The sequence below is a fragment of the Thunnus albacares genome, chromosome 18, assembly GCF_914725855.1.
Source record: "Thunnus albacares chromosome 18, fThuAlb1.1, whole genome shotgun sequence".
NCBI classification, from domain to species: Eukaryota; Metazoa; Chordata; class Actinopteri; order Scombriformes; family Scombridae; genus Thunnus; species Thunnus albacares.
This window is the reverse complement of record NC_058123.1, coordinates 159,436-175,000: the sequence shown is the minus strand read 5'-3', so window position 1 is coordinate 175,000 and position 15,565 is coordinate 159,436. Positions and strand designations below refer to the sequence as shown.

Below are 15,565 nucleotides of genomic sequence, written 5' to 3'. Positions count from 1 at the left end.
TCCTCCTCATCATCATCATGATCACCATCATCCTCATCATCATCATTATCATCATCATCACCATCATCACCATCCTCATCATCACTATCATCATCATCATCATCATCATCATTATCATCATCATCATTATCATCATCATCACCATCATCACCATCCTCATCATAACTATCATCATCCTCCTCATCATCATCATGATCACCATCATCCTCACCACCACCACCATCATCATCATCACCTTTTTATATCATCAAATATCTAATTAAACACAAACTTATCAGGAAAATGAGAGAAAACATCATCACAACCTAAAATAAAGCTAACATGGAGGAGGCGGGAGGAGGCGGGAGGAGGCGGGAGGAGGCGGGGCTTATGACCATGATAACCATTGATAGCTGAGATATGCAGGTTACAGAAGTTGATATTATTGGATCCAAAGAAAACTATGAATTTGTTTTTATTTGTGTTGCTGCAGTTTCATCCAGAATAAAACAGTGTCGTCTGCATAAAGACGAATCACAACAAATCATTTCACTGATATAAACAGTGAACTGTGTCGTATTTAGTCCTTAGTACAGATAAAGTAATTATAGTAGGTGATTTAATATTCATGTGGACGTTGATAATGACAGTCTCAGTACTGCATTTATCTCATTATTAGACTCAACTGGCTTCTCTCAGTGTGTAAATAATCCCACTCACTGTCTGAACCACACCCTCCACCTTGTTCTGAATTATGGGATTGAAATTGAACATTTAATAGTTTTTCCACAAAATCCTATTTTATCAGATCATTTTTTAATAACTTTTGAATTCCTATTACTGGATTACACACCATTAGACAAAAATGTCCTCACTAGATGTCTCTCTGATAGTGTTGTAGATAAATTTAAGGAAGCAGTTCCATCAGTACTGAATTCACTGCCATGTCTCAGTACTACAGAGGACTCTTATGTTAACTTTAGTTCCTCCCAAACTGATAATCTTGTTGATAGTGCTGCGGGCTCATTACGAATAACACTCGACTCCATCGCCCCCTTAAAAAGGAAGATAATAAAACATAAGAGGTTAGCTCCATCGTATAATTAAAGCAAACATCGCGAAAATTGGAAAGGATTTGGCGTTCCACCAAAGTAGAAGAATCTCACTTAGTCTGGCAAGATAGTGTTAAAACATATAGGAAGGCCCTCTGTAATGCCAGAGCCGCCTATTACTCAGCATTAATAGAAGAGAATAAAAACAGCCCTAGGTTCCTTTTCAGCACTTTGGCTGACAAAGCGTCATAACTCTACTGATCCATGTATTCCTATAGCTCTCAGTAGTAACGACTTTATGAGCTTCTTTAATGATAAAATTCTAACTATTAGAGACAAAATTAACCACCTCCTGCCCTCAACAGGCACCGTTCTCTCCCCAAACACAGGAACCTTAGAAACAGCTGTAAATCCTGACATATATTTGGACTGTTTTTCTCCAGTAGACTTGTCTGAACTAACTTCAATGATTTGTTCAGCTAAACCATCAACCTGTCTCTTAGACCCCATCCCAACTAGGCTGCTTAAGGAAGTCTTACCCTTAGTGAGCAGTTCTTTACTAGATATGATCAATCTGTCTTTAGTAACAGGCTATGTACCACAGTCCTTTAAAGTAGCTGTAATTAAACCTCTTCTTAAGAAGCCTACTCTTGATTCAGGTGTTTTAGCCAATTATAGACCTATATCTAACCTTCCATTTCTCTCTAAGATCCTTGAGAAAGCAGTCTCTAATCAGTTATGTGACTTTCTACATAACAATAGTTTATTTGAGGATTTTCAGTCAGGATTTAGAGGCATCATAGCACAGAGACATCACTGGTGAAAGTCACTAATGACCTCCTAACTGCATCAGACAAAGGATTTGTCTCTATACTTGTCCTGTTAGATCTTAGTGCTGCATTCGACACAATTGACCATCAAATCCTTTTGCAGAGACTGGAACATTTAATTGGCATTAAAGGAACTGCATTAAGCTGGTTTAAGTCCTATTTATCAGACCGATTTCAGTTTGTACATGTTAATGATGAATCCTCCATGAAGGCAAAAGTTAGACACGGAGTTCCACAAGGTTCTGTACTTGGACCAATTCTATTCACCTTGTATATGCTTCCTTTAGGTAATATTATTAGGAAACACTCCATAAATGTTCATTGTTATGCAGATGATACCCAATTATATTTATCAATGAAGCCAGATGAACCCAATCAGTTAAACAAACTCCAAACATGCCTTAACGACATAAAGACCTGGATGACCTGCAATTTTCTACTACTAAATTCGGATAAAACTGAAGTTATTGTGTTTGGCCCTAAACACCTTAGAAACACATTATCTAATGATAAAGCTACTCTGGATGGCATTACCCTGGCCTCCAGCACCACCGTAAGGAATCTGTCACATGACCCTCCACACGCTGACGTCTGTCACATGACCCTCCACACACTGACGTCTGTCACATGACTAACTCTGAAACCAGCTGCAAGCATCTCTATCAAAGCCAGTAATGATCCATCTGTACATTTCCTTCTAGTGTGATGGCTGAAGAGAAGCTGAGATGATGAAGCTGAGATGATGAAGCTGAGGAGAAGCTGAGATGATGAAGCTGAGATGATGAAGCTGAGATGATGAAGCTGAGATGATGAAGCTGAGCTGGTTATTCACTAAGGACTTCAGGATTATTAGATCGTTGTTGAGACCAACTGTCTCCAGCTTTGTTCAGAGGAACCACAGGAAGGCTCAACATATATGTGATGTTTCTCTTAATAAGAGATGCAGATAATCTCAGTTGACTTTCTGCAGAGCTTCCAGAACAAGATCAACAGGTAATTAATGTGGGAGGTTCCTGCAGCTTCATCTTCTAGCTGAACAGACAATAATGGGAGCAGCAGCTCTGACTGCAGCTGATCGTCTGTTATTCTAAATCTTTTAAAAGGTGTTTATGGAGCTTTAAGCTTCTCCTGAAGTAATCTAGAGCCACTTCCACATCTGGAATAAAACAAGTGTGCTGAATATCACCATAAAATAGGTCATAAGGTCAAAACGCTTGTCGTTAAAAGTTTTAAAATTTGTCTCAGTGACTTTTTGAGATGATGTTTTTTTAGTCAAACACACTGGAGGCAGAAACGTCTTTACATGCAGTCATATGCTGATTTTCAGAGCTTAACATTCAAAACATTTTGGAAAAGAAGCAGCTTTTAGTTCCAGATCTGATCAGAGATTCATCAGAGTCAGATTCAGTTTACACTAAAATATCAACCTGTGAAACTATATGAGATGATCTTGTTTTTGCAGCTGGAGTGAATAATGAGGATTATTATAAAGATAATAAAGATTATTAAGAGTTTGATGTGTGATGCAGACAGAGAAGACTGATACTGATGATATTTAATATTTAATCTGGGTTTAATCATTTATATATTAACATCAATCATCATAAAGTCAAACAGTTGTGACTAAACTTGTAAACATCACTGTGTTAAAGTTTGGATCAATACGGCAGCAACACATCAGGTGAACTTTATCAGCCTTTAAAATCATGTTTATATGACTTCCAAAGGATAAACAACTTATTAAAAATCAATAACAAACTGAGACGTGAACATTTAAACAGATTATAAACCAGCTTAGTCTGCCTCAGTAATCAAAACTAACATGAACACAGAACTCAGTCGCTGCTGTATCGACTCAAACTGACTTTCAGAGCGAATTAAACACAAATACAGAAAATACTCAGTGAAACTTTAATCACTTCATGTATTTGTACTTTTACTGCTGTATTTCATCACATTCCTTCAGCTGACTCACCTGTTCAGAGCTTCTTCTTCCTCCAGACACACAGAGGACAAACTTCTTCTTCTTCTTCTTCTTCTTCTTCTTCTTCTTCTTCTTCTTCTTCTTCTTCTTCTTCTTCTTCTCTGTCAGTGGTTTGAAGTTTAAATAACGACACAAACTGAAGAAATGACAGAAAATAAAATCTGATTCTCTGTCTGTGTGGAGCTCTCTCGCCCGCCTCGCCCAAACCTGTTCTACCTGCTGACACTCCCTCACCTGCTCACCGGCCCCTCCCCCCCCTGTTCTACCTGCTGACCCCCCCCCCCCCCTCCCCCTCCCCCCCGCTCACCGGCCCCTCCCCCCCCTGTTCTACCTGCTGACCCCCCCCCCCCTCCCCCCCGCTCACCGGCCCCTCCCCCCCCTGTTCTACCTGCTGCCCCCCCCCCCTACCGGCCCCTCCCCCCTCTGTCATCTCTGTGGAGCCCCTCCTCTTCCTCCTCCTCCTCTTCTTCTCTGTTTGTTTAATTGTGTAATGCGTCACGTTGTTGTTGTTGGAAACAGGAAACAGGAAACAGACTTCATTTTAAATCAGACACATACAAAGATGTTAATCTTTTTTTACAAACTGTTATTTTTGTCTGTTTTTTGCTGACTAAGCAGAACAATAAGAAACATGAAAGACAGAAAGAAAACAGTCTGATAATAACCTGAAAACATTGTGAGATTATACAAATGAACAGAACCAAAATCCAACAAGACAATTAAACCAATTAACAAAAAACCAAACGCATCAATGAAGAATTAATAAATATTATTTCTCTGTCAATATTTTGCTTATTTTTTGCATTCTCATCGCTTTACTATAGTAATATAGTTTAATCTGATATTACATAATTATCATAATGACATATCTCTTATTGTGTGTTTGATCCCATTCAGTCAGAAACTTCTATATATATATAGATATCTGATATCTGATATTCACACTCAGAGAACAAACAGTAAATATCAAAGTGTCCCACATGATGATGATCTTTTCCTCATGTGGGAAACTTCAGGCTGAAAACTCTGAATCAGCTTCATTCAAACTTTCCCAGTTCAGAAACACGCAGCTCAGAGTTCACGTCCATGTTTATTGATGTTGTTGTTATTACGAATAGTAAAGTATTATATTATGTATTCATGTTAGAATAATATAATCTGCAAAATTATAAAAAATAAAAAATGAAGCATTACAAGACTAAGAGCCCTGAATAACTGTGACTGTCCCAGTAACACCAGTAACACCAGTAACACCACTCAATGAAAAACTGACTGAAATAAAAAATATGAAGCATGTTTTCAACATATGATGCATTCTGATGAGGCAGTGAAACCAAGAGATGTTTTTCTGTAAGAACATTTCATTGCCCAGAAAAACTCCCAGGTATTTTAGCCCTCCTTTTTTCCAGACCAGACCTCCAGGTAACCTGAGCTGATCCACCAGCCGATCCCCCACCATGACAGCCTCACTCTTCCCCCAGTTTACTTTAGCAGAGGATATGCAACCAAACAGATTAACAGTGTTCACTAACACATCAATATCTCTCTGTGTGTTGACCAGGACAATGACATCATCAGCGTACGCCGACAGTTTAAAAGAGGCATCACAGTCAGGAAAACAAACACCAGTCAGATCATTCCTCAGTTTGTGGAGCAGAGGCTCGATGGCCAGAGAGTAGAGCATGCCGGACAGAGAGCAGCCCTGCCTGACCCCCCTCTGGACACTGAAAGGAGCACTCAGACCTCCACTGATTTTCACAACACTCGCAATGTCACTATACAGAACCTGGATCTTGGCTATGAAGCCAGGGTTGAACCCGAAAGCAGCTAAAGTTTGCCAAAGATACTGGTGTTCAACCCGGTCAAAAGCCTTTTCCTGGTCTATTGAAATCAGACCAGTGTCTACAGCCAATGAGCTGGAGACCTCCAGAACATCCCGAATTAAAGTGACATTGTCACTTATCAGCCTGCCGGGCACGCAGTATGTCTGATCAGTGTGGATGACAGAAGCCATCACCTCTCTGAGTCTGCTGGCCAGGACCTTGGACAGTATCTTGTAGTCCGTGCAGAGCAGAGAAACAGGTCTCCAGTTCTTCAGCTACTGCAGGTCTCCCTTCTTGGGCAGCAAAGTGATGACCGCCCTCCTGCAGCTCAGAGGCAGCCGTCCTCTCTCCAGGCTGCTTGTGACAACCTCCAACAGGTCTTCACCCAACACGGACCAGAAGGATTTATAGAAGTCAACAGGAAGACCGTCTATACCTGGAGCTCTTCCACTCTGTAAGCTCATCAGAGCAGTATACAGTTCATTAATGGATACCGGAGCCTCCAGCTTTGCATTGGCTCCAGCATCCACCTGAGGAAGACCGGTGAAGAAGCTGCTGCACACATCTGGATTGTCTATTAGTTCACTCTTATACAGATCTTTATAAAAACTGACTGCAAATTTCCTAATCTCAGAAGAATCTGAGATTGCAGAGCCGCTGCTGGATCGCAGAGAGTGAACAATCTTTCTCTGTCCATTTTTCCTCTCCAGACCAAAGAAGAAGTGAGAGGGGGCGTCCATCTGCGTGATGTCGAGGAACCGTGACCTGACCAGAGCTCCCTGTGCTGCGATGCCCAGCAGGTTGGCCAAAGCCGACTTTTTAGACTTGAGGGAATCTAAAAGCCCTCGATCTCCTGTAGAACCTGCTAAACTCTGCAGTTCTACCACCTGAGTCTCCAGGTCCCTCATAGATCTGGTTCTGTCTCTAGTGACATTACGAGTGAACTGCTGACACAGCTGTTTAATCTGTGATTTCCCAAAATCCCACCACTGTTGAACACAGGCAAAGTCAGACTTACATTTTCTGTGGGTAAACCAAAAACATTCAAAAGCTGCTCTAAAAGCCTTGTCATGAAGCAGGGCAGTGTTAAAATGCCAGTAAGCACTCTGTAAACACACATTTTTTATAAAAACACAGCAAAAAACCAGACAGTGATCAGAGAAGCCCACTGGGTTAATGTGACAACTTTTAAAAAGGTTCATGTGATGTTTAAAAGAAAACAGACGGTCCAGCCTGGCCAGAGATAACACATTGTCTTTAGAGTGACTCCAGGTGTACTGCCTGTGACTTTTATAAAACATCCTCCACACATCTGACAACTCATGAGCTTCAGTCAACTGTCTGAACCTGCGTGATGAAGCAGGATGAGGCTCTTGGTGGTTTCTATCCAGCTTTGGATTTTCAGTACAGTTAAAATCACCTCCTAAAAACAAATACTCATCACTACTGCAGTTCCTGATAGTGTCACATAAAACATCTAGTACCGCTAGTCTATCCACCCCCTTGGTTGGTGCATAAACATTGACGAAAACTACGGTAATATTTTCAAATTGAGCTTTGACCTTCAATAAACAGCCTTTAATAATTTCCTCAACTTCACAAGAAGAAGGCAAGAAGCTCCTGGAAAAGACAATCCCCACTCCTCCACTACAGCTGGACTTATGGCTCAGGATGACTTCCCCGTTACATCCTCTCCTCCAGTCACTTTCATTATCTGCACTACTGTGTGTTTCCTGAAGCAGCATTACATCTATGTTCTTCAGCTCCATCAGCTTAAAGAACGCAGCTCTTTTACTATCATCCCTGGCTCCATTCAAGTTTAACGTGCCTATTTTGAAATCACACATGGAGAGAGAGAAGCTTAAAAGAAACATAACAGTAGGAAAACATAACAGGAAGAGAGAAAAACACAAGAACCTTCGTCTAAACATCATCATCAGCAGTGATTTGTGCTTTTACTTTAAGCAGCACTTTCTTCAGACGATAAATTTCCTGATCTGTCAGAACATCATCTCCAAAGTTTCCTGATCTTTTTGTCAGAGGCTTCGCTGACTCTACAAACAGCTTCAGGTCTGCAAAGTGATCCTCTACTTTCACCAGCCTGGATCCCTTCGTTCCCTGCAGAAAACTCTTTATACCAGCAGGAGAGTAGCGGCTCTGCTGGTCCTCCTGGCTCAGTGACAAATCACTTTCTGACTCTGCTAAAGATTTTCCAGTTTTTGTCCCTTTAGTGACTTTGATGGCTTTTGCACTACTCTGGACAGGCTCTGAACTTTTCCTCTTTTGTGACAGTTTTAACAAATCATCATCAGACATGTCTTCGTCTTCAATGAGGTCCTCACACACTGACAGGTTATCATTTACTTTCTCACTCTCTGTGTTATCAGTTTCAATGGTTGTGTTTTCTGAACTGCTCTGATGCTCATCCTTTCCCTGTCGCTGATCACTGCTCTCAGCTGGCTCCTCACCGCCAGAAGATGCAGGGGGGGGGGGTCACCGCCCACACCCTCTCTATGTTTAAGAGTAGGCTTAAAACTTTCCTTTTTGATAAAGCTTATAGTTAGGGCCGACCAGGCTCGCCTTGGATCAGCCCTTAGTTATGCTGCTATAGGCCTAGACTGCTGGGGGACTTCCCATGATGCACCTCTCTCCTCCTCCTCCTCTCCATCTGTATGCATTCATGTAACATCAATGCATGTCACTAACTTTGCTTCTTCCATTGAGTTTTTGTGCTTTCTCGTCTTGCAGGTTCATATTGATCAGGGTCACAGACCGCCTGATCCTGCTTGACGTCCACGCCTGCTATTATTATTATTATTACTAATCACATCTCTATTATTATTATTATTATTACTAATCACATCTCTATTATTATTATTATTATTACTAATCACATCTCTATTATTATTATTATTATTACTAATCACATCTCTATTATTATTATTATTATTACTAATCACATCTCTATTATTATTATTGTTGTTATTATGCTTCTGTGTGTCTCTCTACTTCTTTCTCTCTCAACCCAACCGGTCGAGGCAGACGGCGCCACCTAGAGTCCGGTTCTGCTGGAGGTTTCTTCCCATTAAAGGGGAGTTTGGAGGAATGTTGGGTCTCTGTAGATTAAAGAGATCAGTCTTGACCTGCTCTATGTGGGAAGAGCCCTGATATAACCTGATATAACTAACAACTGAATTGACTACTACTGTAAGGTACTTCCTGATTTTATACATTTTTTCTATATTCACTGTGTTCCACCCCTTTTTTGTGATCTATAACAAGTATGGTTTGCAGCAGGGTGTGTGTACTGCATACCGCCAATGATTAGAATGGGATTAATGATTTTTACCTGCCTGTTCATTATTGAATTATGTATGCTCTGATGAAGGTCTGACAGACCAACAGCTCAAAATAAAATAAAATGAAATACTGCATAGATCTAAGTGTGCGGAAATCTCTTTAATCAAGTTTGGACTCATTCATGCTTCCAGCTGGGGCTGTCGCAGAGAAGAAATATCCCCTGCGGTGATTCAGGGTGTCAGCACAGTATGTGGTCATGTACAATATTAGCACTTTTTTTGTGAAAATGAAGGTATGTTAGTCTGATTATATGTCGGCCGAATGGAGCCGCAGTAACTGACGAACACTTTAAATCATGTTGTGGTAGGAAACGGCCTGCAGCTGAATCCTGTTAAATGTGGGATTTATGAATAGAGTCTGGATGGACGCGCCTTTAGTTATATAACTGGTGGAAAACTAGTTTACCTCACAAGTTAAATGGCAGCCTGCTTGGTTAGCGGTGACCCGGGAGAGTCTAAATATATAAATGAGACAAAATATTCATACAGATGTTTTTTAACTACTGAGCATCAGCACCAAACCCCGGTCACCTCACCCCGAGCCCGGGTCTGTTAGGTGGGCGCCAGGTTAGCTTGTTAGCCTGGATGCTAGCTGCGAGCAGCTCATGTGAGGGTCCATGCAGCGAGAACTCACAAAGTGATTCTCCAGAGCCGCTGGACTGGAGGAGCCACCAAACATTCAATATGCACGCAATTAAGATTAAAACAAGAAGGGCCTATAATGAAAAAACTGTGAACGTAGCGTGGTTTTGGTGATTTCTTGCCACCCACCGCGGTTTGTCTATTGTGCTGTATTGCAATACTGCAGCTATTGCAGCAGCCCTACTTCCAGCACCTTACAAAGATTTAGACGGGTGGAGCAGCGGTCATCCTGCAAGTTGGAAAATGAAGGAAAATGTTTTATAATAAATCTTTTATTTTTACTTGCTAAATACCACATCCATAAATGCAAGTTCAGTCGTTCTAAACCATTCTTTCCTGTTTTTAAGAATGAACTTAATGAATATGTGGATACCATGAAATATTCAAAGCACTCTAAAGTTAATGTTTAGGGTTAGGATAAGTCTATAACCCTAAAGGACTGTGCTATTAAACGCAACCTTTGTGACCCTGCAGGACTGATACTGGAGCATCTTTGACTCAAGTTGGTGCTGTGATTTACACTTTTGAATGAAGAGCCTTGTTGTCCCAGGATATCTGCCTGTACCCCTGGGCCGTGTGTTGTTGCTGTTGTTGTTGTATATGCTATTGTCTTTAAGCAAGTATTAAAAAAACAGAAACAAAGTAAAATGGCCCCCTCCTCCTTCTTCTCCCCCTTTCCGTTTCCCGCGGAAGCCCCTCCCTGTTAGCCGTTAGCCGTACAGCCGGACGAGAGGAGGGGAAGCCGGGCAAACGGAGGAGAAAAACACGGGAAAGAGAAAGAAATGAGCCGGCCGGAGGACGGCAGAGGACCGCGGTGACCGGACAGCGAGTCTGCCGCCGAAAACAGTCGCTTCACGGCGTGTACTGCGGCTGAAAACTGCCGAGGAGAAGTCGAAAAACACCGAACCTCTCCCGACTCTCCCACTCCTCCTCCTCCGTCATCTTGTCTTTATTTACCGGGAAAACGGGAGAAAAACATGGACACGGAGAGAGAAAGTTTGTTCCTGTCACTCTGTGAGTTGTTTCTGAGATAAACGCTGTTTTTAACGGAATGTCACATTAGCCGTTAGCTTCCTAGCTCCAGTTTTCCATCAGTTCCAATGGAAACTCCAGAGCTGCCGTTATCCTGGTAGCCTGCTAGCTCCAGTTTTCCATTGGTTTAAATGGGGAGGCGCGGCTAGCTTTAGCCTAGCTTCCGCTCTACGTCGGTTCTGATGGAATTTAAAGTTTTCTGCATCTTTCTGATTGAGTTATTAAAGAAGATAAAAGTTTTACTGCTGAGACATTAAAGCAGTTTGTAAAGACTGAATTGAAAGGTTTTCAGACTTAGATATTAAAGCAGTGTGTAAAGACTGAATTGAAAGGTTTTCAGACTTAGATATTAAAGCAGTTTGTAAAGACAGTTTAAATTGTTGGATGCTGTTGAGGGTTAATGAAGGTTTTTGAGCGGTTTGCAAATCAGTGTGAAATGTTTTGAGGAGAAGTTTGAGGATGTTTTCAGAAGTTTTGGTGCAATAAAACTAAGATGTGAAGATATCTAATGCAATATGGAGGCGATTTAAGGTTTATAATTAATCTAAAGAGTGGTTTTGATTAGCCATGCGGCTAATGCTGAGTGTAATGATCAATTAATCAGCTAAGTAATGTTCATTACCACTTAATTACTCACCTTCATATTTACTTCCAACTTCTGCTGGAAGTCAGTTAACAGTAAACTGAATCTAAACTGGCATTTTAGTTCAGAGCTGCAACTAATGATTATTTTCATTATCTATTAATCTGTTTTTTTTCCATTAATTGATTAGTAGATTGGTTTATCAAAAGTCAGAAAATGGTGAAAAGATATTCAGCTAATTGTTTCCTCTTTAGAAAAATCAACATTTTTATTGTGTAATTTGCATATTATCTGCCAGAACTTTTAGTGCATATTATTATTTTAAGTGGCATATTACATTCTGGGTTTTAAAGGAAACATTTTTTCAAATGCAAAAACAAGTAAATTAAAAAAAAACCAAATTATTAAAATTAAAAAAGGGTATACACAACCTAAAAGTAAGGCATAAATTAGAGATGTATGATACTGGATTTTTTGCCAATACCCGATATGCTGATATTTCCAACTCATTGTAGCTAGCGGAGCGTTAGTCGCAGCACAGCCAGCTAGCCTCTGCTAGCCTCCCAGCTAACGTTAGCCCGGTTCTGCATGTAGATCCAACTGGAGCACTGAGCCGTGGTTTGTTATTCAGGTTAAAGTGGGAAGAGGCAGCGGGTCTGTGGGGCAGCTTGAGTGAAGTGGAGCCTGCGGAGGAAACACCGGGAGCGTCAGGGTGAAACAGTCCGTGGATGGAAACAGTCAGGCAGCGGAGGAGATGGCAACAAATCGGCAAATAATATACAAACATATTAAACTGTCAAAACTAAAGCTGCAACAAAAAAAAAATCATTTTAGAGCTTTTATCAGCCGATACCGATGATGTGCTGATAAAATCGTGCTTCAGCTCAGGCCCAACGTTAACCTTTAGTGTCTTCTCCGACAGGAAGTTTCAACCTAACTTCAGCTCAGGCCCAAGGTTAACCTCTACTGTCTTCTCAGACAGGAAGTTTCAATCTAACTTCAGCTCAGGCCCAAGGTTAATCTCTACTGTCTTCTCAGACAGGAAGTTTCAACCTAACTTCAGCTCAGGCCCAACGTTAACCTTTACTGTCTTCTCCGACAGGAAGTTTCAACCTAACTTCAGCTCAGGCCCAAGGTTAACCTTTACTGTCTTCTCCGACAGGAAGTTTCAACCTAACTTCAGCTCAGGCCCAACGTTAACCTCTACTGTCTTCTCCGACAGGAAGTTTCAACCTAACTTCAGCTCAGGCCCAACGTTAACCTTTACTGTCTTCTCCGACAGGAAGTTTCAACCTAACTTCAGCTCAGGCCCAACGTTAACCTCTACTGTCTTCTCCGACAGGAAGTTTCAACCTAACTTCAGCTCAGGCCCAACGTTAACCTTTACTGTCTTCTCCGACAGGAAGTTTCAACCTAACTTCAGCTCAGGCCCAAGGTTAACCTTTACTGTCTTCTCAGACAGGAAGTTTCAACCTAACCTCAGCTCAGGCCCAAGGTTAACCTTTACTGTCTTCTCAGACAGGAAGTTTCAACCTAACTTCAGCTCAGGCCCAAGGTTAACCTTTACTGTCTTCTCAGACAGGAAGTTTCAACCTAACCTCAGCTCAGGCCCAAGGTTAACCTTTACTGTCTTCTCAGACAGGAAGTTTCAACCTAACTTCAGCTCAGGCCCAACGTTAACCTTTACTGTCTTCTCCGACAGGAAGTTTCAACCTAACGTCAGCTCAGGCCCAACGTTAACCTCTACTGTCTTCTCCGACAGGAAGTTTCAACCTAACTTCAGCTCAGGCCCAACGTTAACCTTTACTGTCTTCTCCGACAGGAAGTTTCAACCTAACTTCAGCTCAGGCCCAACGTTAACCTCTACTGTCTTCTCCGACAGGAAGTTTCAATCTAACTTCAGCTCAGGCCCAACATTAACCTCTACTGTCTTCTCCGACAGGAAGTTTCAACCTAACTTCAGCTCAGGCCCAAGGTTAACCTTTACTGTCTTCTCCGACAGGAAGTTTCAACCTAACGTCAGCTCAGGCCCAAGGTTAACCTTTACTGTCTTCTCCGACAGGAAGTTTCAACCTAACTTCAGCTCAGGCCCAACGTTAACCTCTACTGTCTTCTCCAACAGGAACAACAGTCACACACAGCCAACATGTAATGACAGTTATTCATGAAAATACCTCTTCTACATACTGGTGTGTGAAAAAAAAGAAAAATACTCAAATTCTGAATTTATCACACAGACAAAAGAAAAAAGATGCAGCCCACTCCCTGAGGCAAACATCCCTGAACACAATGAACAAAAAAATGTCAAGTATTCTTTAAGGTTGGATACTTTCAGACTGTAATATGATATTCTTTGAAAACAAAATGTATGGGGATATTTCCATGTGTTAGTCAGAGGAAAGCGGGAAAAGTAAAGGAAATCACACAGAAGTAACTGAAGCTTTTATCCAAATAGTCTTCATTTGAGAAGATGAATTGTCCAGACTGACAACTGCTGACAAGTGTTTAAAAATGTAAATCCATCTCTGTAAACCTGTGACATCAAATAAATCATTTTCTGAAAAGGTCATTGCAAGGATAGCAGAGCCCTACACTCAACAACATGAGCTGCTGTTTCTTTGAAAGAAACGGGGGCTGAAACATTTACGATGAGTCTGTTGCAACTATTCCAGTCACTAAACACACACAGAGGTGTAATTTCCAAAGCAACATGGCTCCGCTCAGCCAACAGGAGGTTCATGTTGTTTAGTCCCGTGTTAAAGAGCCCTGTGAGTCCAAACCTCCAGGCAGGGCAAAAACCATAATCACCTTTATTATGGTCAATATTAGGATCACGATTATTCAACACGATGACTCACTGACTTTGGAAACATCATTTCACCAATTTATCTAATGTAAATGTACAAAAATGAGAAACAAAATAAATATTAAATTATTTATATATATATATATATATATATATATATATATATATATATATATATATATATATATTATAAAATGAAATAAATTAGACCAAAATAATTGATCATGTGTCAGTGATTGTTAAGATGCATGTTGTATGGAGAGTGATCAATCCTAAAATGATGATTGATCATGGTATTTTGAGAAGTGAGAAGTTTGACAGAAATCATTGACTTTTATTATCCTGCAGTGTGTTAAAATGCAGCTGAGTCGCCAGATTACAGATTACATCTCCACAAAACTGATTTCTTTACTGTCATGTAAACAAGAAACCTGCTGTCTGTAATGGGAGTATGGGATTACAGAAACCTGTCTGTAATGGGAGTATGGGATTACAGAAACCTGTCTGTAATGGGAGTATGGGATTACAGAAACCTGTCTGTAATGGGAGTATGGGATTACAGAAACCTGCTGTCTGTAATGGGAGTATGGGATTACAGAAACCTGCTGTCTGTAATAGGAGTATGGGATTACAGAAACCTGCTGTTTGTAATGGGAGTATGGGATTACAGAAACCTGCTGTCTGTAATGGGAGTATGGGATTACAGAAACCTGCTGTCTGTAATGGGAGTATGGGATTACAGAAACCTGCTGTCTGTAATGGGAGTATGGGATTACAGAAACCTGCTGTCTGTAATGGGAGTATGGGATTACAGAAACCTGCTGTCTGTAATGGGAGTATGGGATTACAGAAACCTGCTGTAATGGGAGTATGGGATTACAGAAACCTGTCTGTAATGGGAGTATGGGATTACAGAAACCTTCTGTAATGGGAGTATGGGATTACAGAAACCTGCTGTAATGGGAGTATGGGATTTCAGAAACCTGCTGTTTGTAATGGGAGTATGGGATTACAGAAACCTGCTGTCTGTAATGGGAGTATGGGATTACAGAAACCTTCTGTAATGGGAGTATGGGATTACAGAAACCTTCTGTAATGGGAGTATGGGATTTCAGAAACCTGCTGTCTGTAATGGGAGTATGGGATTACAGAAACCTGCTGTCTGTAATGGGAGTATGGGATTACAGAAACCTGCTGTCTGTAATGGGAGTATGGGATTACAGAAACCTGCTGTCTGTAATGGGAGTATGGGATTACAGAAACCTGCTGTCTGTAATGGGAGTATGGGATTACAGAAACCTGCTGTCTGTAATGGGAGTATGGGATTACAGAAACCTGCTGTTTGTAATGGGAGTATGGGATTACAGAAACCTGCTGTCTGTAATGGGAGTATGGGATTACAGAAACCTGTCTGTAATGGCAGTATGGGATTACAGAAACCTGCTGTCTGTAATGGGAGTATGGGATTACAGAAA

At 41.1% G+C, this 15,565-nt stretch overlaps 1 protein-coding gene across 2 annotated transcripts in view; it reads left to right on the top strand.

Moving 5' to 3' along the window:
• The first annotated feature begins 10,334 nt into the window (after positions 1-10,334).
• Positions 10,335-15,565, top strand: part of fer (fer (fps/fes related) tyrosine kinase) — a 38,224-nt gene continuing 32,993 nt past the window's right edge. For both annotated transcript variants that reach the window (XM_044332750.1, XM_044332749.1), the window contains exon 1: positions 10,335-10,683. The gene's annotated coding sequence lies outside the window, so the exon portion shown is untranslated. The remainder of the gene's footprint in view (positions 10,684-15,565) is intronic.